General features: G+C 47.3%; 1 long non-coding RNA gene across 2 annotated transcripts in view; it reads left to right on the forward strand.

Annotated features, from left to right (window-relative positions):
• Positions 1-4099, forward strand: part of LOC127060122 (uncharacterized) — a 65864-nt gene extending 61765 nt beyond the window's left edge. For both annotated transcript variants that reach the window (XR_007778773.1, XR_007778772.1), the window contains one exon: positions 3634-4099. This is a non-coding gene — a long non-coding RNA (uncharacterized LOC127060122). The remainder of the gene's footprint in view (positions 1-3633) is intronic.
• Positions 4100-6000: the final 1901 nt, after the last annotated feature.

The raw sequence follows: 6000 nt of genomic DNA on the forward strand, positions 1-6000 counted from the left end.
TGTTGTGTCCCACCCCTCCCTTATCTCTGGAGCTGCTTTTCATTTCTGGCTGATAGCAGTTGGAAAGTCTCAAATTGCAGCATCTCCCAGCCTGAGGGAAGACAGTCTTGGGGTTCACCTCAGCCCCCCTTAAGAAGAGATTGTCCCAAATCCCATGCAGTTTCCAAGTGGCCATGGTTTATACTTCCCGGTGCTGCCATGGGGATCATACCCTGTAGCATCCTCACTCTTTCCCTGTAGCACTGGCTGCCAAGCCTGGGCAGGGGAGATTTTCTAAGGCTGGATGGACCCTGTCACTTTTCTGGCTCTCTCCAAGCAGCACATCACAGCTGATCCCACCAGACTGCACCAGGACCAAAGAGCAGTGCCCCTTCTCACTCCCTTGTTATTGATTTATTTATTTCGAGGCAGTGGCGGGACCGGCTCCCTCCTCGGGAGGCAGAGTGAGCAGAAGGGCTGCTCAGATGCTGCAGCCGGCAGATGGCTGCGGGAAACCCCCAGGGCAAGGCTGACTAAAGAGCACAAACTGCGCTGGGCCGTGGCCAGCAGGGGGGAGGGATGTCCAAGAGGGAGGGAGGGAAGGCCAGGAGGGATGGAGGGATGGCCAGGAGGGAGGGATGGTCAGGAGGGAGGGAGGGAGGGAGAGATGGCCAGGAGGGATGGCCAGGAGGGATGGAGAGATGGTCAGGAGGGGGGAAGAGATGGCCAGGAGGGTGGAATGGTCAGGAGGAGGGAGGGATGGCCAGGAGGAGGGTGGGATGGTCAGGAGGAGGGAGAGATGGCCAGGAGGGAAGGAGGGATGGTCTGGAGGGAGGGATGCGTGGGAAAGCAGAGAGCAGCACCCAGCCCATCCGTGGGCCATCATGGCCCATCCGTGAACCCATCATCTTCCCAGCAGATTCCTGCCAGTGTGGTCCACAACAGTGCTGGGAGGGGATGCAGGGACCATCTGGTCAGTGCTGCTGCTCTCCTGGCAGGAGGAGCTCTGGGAGTGGTGCCTGGGCTGCTGGTAGACCGCGAATGGCTCTGCACTGTCCTGGCTGGCTCAGCAGGAAAATGGAGCTGGAAAAGCCATGGATGTGTTGGCCTGCTGAGAAGGGAGAGAATCATAGCAAGGATGTAATTCATGAGATGGTTCCCTCTGGAAGCTGGGGGCTGGAGGTGGCTGCATCAAGGTGAAAATTATCTGGAACTGAGGGTGAGGTGTTTTTTTGTTTTTTCTCTGTAGCTGATGTGTGATTTATACATCTGCTTTTATGAATTTGAATTCCTCAGCTGAACTTTACCTCCTGCATCCAGATGCTGCAATTCAGCCGTGACTGTGGTCTAACAAATGTTACCCTCGTCCACTTTGTCTTTTGTATTGGCTTCATAAGAAACCAGAGTGTGAAAACACAGCACCATCAAACCTAGATACAGCAGGTTATTCTGCAGTAAACAGAATAATCAATTGCTTGGTATCCCAGTGTCTGCTAACATTGCATCTGTTTGAAGTATGTTTTTCAGTGAAAAGATGGCTCTGCATAATGCATAAAACCTCTCATCTCCATCAATATACCTGGCCAACAAGGACTGAGCTGGAATTTGAACTAAGTAGGAGTTCACTCTTTTACCACTCTTTTGTTGTTTTAAATGTTAATTTTTCTTTCTTAAAATGGATTGTTGCCATCCTTTCAGAAAAGACAGTGTAAGACAGACTGGGAAAAAAATAGTGCTTGAAAATGGCTAATTGAGCTATAGTAAAATATAATTTATGAAAGGAAAATAATTCCCCTAGTCAGTGCATTAACTCATGTCATGACTTTTTAATGGCAATGTTATAGGTTAATTAGTATCTGTGCTTTCCTTGTGCCTACCAGAGTTATTCACAAAGGATCATAGTCTCATTAGGTAGGACTCCCATAAAGACAATCCTTCTGTAAGTGGTTTAATATCTGTGTGCATGTGTGGAAATGTTTTGCTGTTATCAGCAGAAAAGGATATTAAAGGAACCAGAAAGTAAAATACCTGCACACTGTTGAGATTCCGACTGAGAGCTTAGAGAGGAAGTATTTTCTCTTGGATTTTCCTACACTTTGGCTTTGTTAACTTGGGATTGAATTCAGGCACTGAGAGCTGCGAGGTGTTTCCCTATGAAGGACCCAGTTTGCTCTTGAGCAGCAGCGAGAATGGCAAAGATCATCCCCCTGTCCCCCTTCGAGCATCAGCGGCTGCTAACACGGGATTAATGTGGCAGGGCTCAGTCTGCTGAGGAGCACAGCAAATGCCTGAGGTAATGCAGCGTTCCTCCTTGGAATTGAGAGGGGAAAATAGGCAAAACGACCTTTCAGCTGTGAAAGTGAATGGAAATGGGAGTGTCTGAGTCTGAAATGGAAGAGGGAGAGAGGGCTGGGTGAGATGCTCCCCTGGTGAGACAGGAAGGTTGAAGGAAGTATGATTTTTGTCCCTCATTCTCTGTATGTGTGTCACCCACCTTTGACATGCACATCCCCTCACTTCCCTTCTCTCTTTTCTTCCCTGTCCCTCACAACTGCCCTGTTCCCCAGTAGAAATGGGGTGGATGGGGTAGCATAGCACAAATTCTTGGCTTGTACTGGAGTTTTCAGATTGATGGAGGTCCCTAACATGGCAGTGAAGGAATTTCTGCCCTGCTGCTCAGCAGGTCTGGTTTCCAGAGGCCTTTGAAACTTGAGAAGGCTGTCACACATTAAAAAGTGGGTCCTAACACTTTGGATCTCATGCATTTGAGAGAATTTGTAGCAATTCAGACAGATAATTATGGCATCTGTGCCTGCGTCCTGTGGTGGGATTTCCATGACCAGAGGGATGAATAAGCACAGCCCAGAGGATGAGTGCACATCCTCACAAACCCTCCACCAACTGCACACCCAGAGAGGCCAAGGAGGGACAATCACCTCTGTGAGAAATGATACTCACTTCCAAAATTTAAAAGGTTTATTAAAACCTTAACAGAAGACTGAATAGAGAAAATATTACAGCACCAGGAGCAGAGGATTTTTCCCACCATGTGCTCACACATACAATGAAGGTTTTACCTTTTAACCCTTTAACCCCTCCCAAAGTTCTGTCCATTGCTCCTTCTTTGCTATCCAGTCGTGGAGTTTAAGTCCTTAAATCTTGATTGGAGGTCAGGTGCTGCCACAGTAACAAGCTGACCCTCCCAAATGTCCCAAACTCAGGTCACCCCTTGATAACAGTGCAAGGGGGTAAAACATAACTGTAAATCTATAAAACATAACTGTAAATCTATAAAACTTCTCTTAACAGATATACATACAAGATATTTGCCTTTTAATTGTGAGAGTCAGCCATGGCATTGCTCATCTATGTCACCTCCCTCTGGTCAGCCAGGTCTCCCAGGACAGGGATGAAGTTTTCACTGCAGGATGTTGGTGTTTCCCAGAGCTGCTCACACGCTGCCTTTGCCAGGAACAGGGATGTTATAAGTAAAAAAAAAAAAGTTATCCCTTTTTTTTAAGAAAAGAGGTTGCAGAGTTTAAAGTTAAGCTGGGAACTGATCGATGGCCAAGAGCTCTTTTGTTGGTTAAATGTTGTAATCACCTGTTGAGTATCGTTGTTAACCCTCTATTGTGGAGAATTCTTTTTTTTCAGTACCAGCCTTGCCTGCTGCCAAGAGGATGACAACCCCCCGATGGTGGGGAGGGAGGGGGAATTTGCATCTCAGGAGACATGCAAATTTATCTCAAAACCCAGACTGCATTGGGACGAGAACCCCACCAAATCCTGGAAAATACCCCAGAAGAGACGAGCCAAAGCAGAACTGAGAAGTCAAGGTGCTGTTTGGACAGCACGGGAGAGGTCTAAAGCCAACAGAAACGCTGAGAACCTCGGTCACTCTTGGCCAAAACGATTAAAACGAAGTCAGTCGGACCCAGGACCCCTTGGACCAACAATTTGAATGGAACCCGGGGTATCCCCCACTGCCCTTGCAAGGACGGGACTCCTGGCTCTGTTCCTAGTGGACAGAGCTGCACAAATCCTCCTTTTCCAAGTCACTGCCGGCAGGAACCTGCGGACCTGTCCAACCCCTCTCTCTGAGCTGATCACTGTTAATAAAGGCATTTAAAGGACAAAGATCTCCTGCCCTGTTTATTTCAAGGGATATGCAGCACCAGCCTACGTGTGGCAGTGTGATATCTGGGCTACAGCTAACTCAGATTTTGCAGGGAAATGGTAAAAAAACCTGGGTGTTCTGTTGATCCTCAGACTCAGGCTGGGGTAGGAAGACTTAAACATTAAACCTCTTTGTCAGCTCGCTTTCCTTGGAACAGTATAGACACCTCTGAAAGGAAAAAAATTGTAGAGTTGTTTTTTTTTTTTTTTTTTTTTTTTCTACCGCAGTCTGCTTCATAGATTTCTTAGGACAAAGAACCCATGAGATTTGTAAAAACGAGTTGAAAAAATCTGCATTTTCCTGAGCTTTCCCCAGGAGGGAATACTTGTCAAGTTGCCAGGACCAGAACTGCATCTTCTTTTGAATCTTGAAAAGCAGATCACGGCAGGACGAAAGGAAATGGTGACCATTTGGTTCCTGGAGAGAAACCCAATTGCTTCATTAAAGAAGAGTTGTCACACGCTTGTTTCTTAAATCCTGCTAAATACCTGCTTAGCAGCATTATTGACAGGCTTTTCTCGTGAACATTGAGCTGTTAAGCTGCTCCTGGTTTACAGCAAGAGGTTAAAGGATTTCTGAAAGCTCCCAATGAAAGCCTTACTAACTGGATTAACTGCTAACATGGATTTAGGCTTTGAGTCAGATTAACCCCCATTGCTCAGAGTAGGTTCTTCTCGTTCATCTTTTGTTCCTTTTGTCTTCTTCCCAGCTCTTCCCTTTTTTATTTTTATTTTAAGGAGTAAGGGAAAAATAATCCTCTGTGCTTGTGTTTGAGCAGTGGGACACTGGAGGCACCGTCTGGGCAGGGTGGTGGCCTGGCGCCATCAGAGGTGACAGTTTCTGTTTGGAAAATGGGGGGGAAGCTGTGATCAGTATAAGGACAGTTATCAATTGGTCTGCAAATTTGGCTTCTGCTTGCCTTTGCTATTCTCTTACCTGGATTTTCTCAGCAGCATGAGAATAACTTTATAAAGTGATTAATTTATTAATTTATTTATATATTTTTAAAAGAATATATATATATATAAAATATAAAAAGTGATGCAACTATCTACACACCTGGCCTGGCAGATAGCAGAGAAAGTACCTCAAACTGGATAACCCACAGTCTTCATAGAAACAAAGAGGAGTTAATCTGCTTTAGGCTGTAGTTAAAGGTGTGTTTAGTCAGCGTTTTAGGAGGACTGAAGCCCCATATGAGCTCCTGCTTTTGGCTGGTTGTTTCTGCCATTGCACTGTTTTCTGGGCAAGGCTTTGTAAGGAAGTTAAAGCATCTGCTGCCCCATTTAGAGGCATTTCCCACTCAGTCTGGATCCCTAATAAAGGGGAATTGGCAGCCCCACTCATTGCTGGGGATGGTCTCGCTGAGTGGGGGTCTGCTCCAGCCCATTTCACAGGGCCTGCAGTGCAGGAGTCTGCCAGCAAATGCTGAAGGATGTCAGGGGAAGCAAACAGAGATGTAGCCTGGAAGGAGCCAGGGTGCAGCACTGTGGCTGCTCTTGCCTGACCAAACTGGCACATGAGTTGATTCCCAGCCCAGAAAAGAGATCAAGGAATGGAGCCAAGGCTTTTTCTGCCTCTGTCTCCTGCTCACTGCCCTGTTCAGACCTCTCAATTACCTTTTCTCCCAGTGAGAGCAGTGATGCCACGGCCATGTGATGTCCAGCCCAGGGGTCACAGCCCAGTCTGGCCCACCCAGGCTGGCAAAAAGCTCCTCTGTCCCTGGGGAGGGAATCTTGTACCAGGGCCACTCAGAGTCCCCCTCAGGGTGGTGGCATGTCCCCAGGGATTGGAGCTGTCTCATTTAGCTCTGTCTGCTCTGCTGGCTGGGATCTAAGGCCAGC

The sequence above is a fragment of the Serinus canaria genome, chromosome 13 (genome assembly GCF_022539315.1).
Source record: "Serinus canaria isolate serCan28SL12 chromosome 13, serCan2020, whole genome shotgun sequence".
Lineage (NCBI taxonomy): Eukaryota > Metazoa > Chordata > Aves > Passeriformes > Fringillidae > Serinus > Serinus canaria.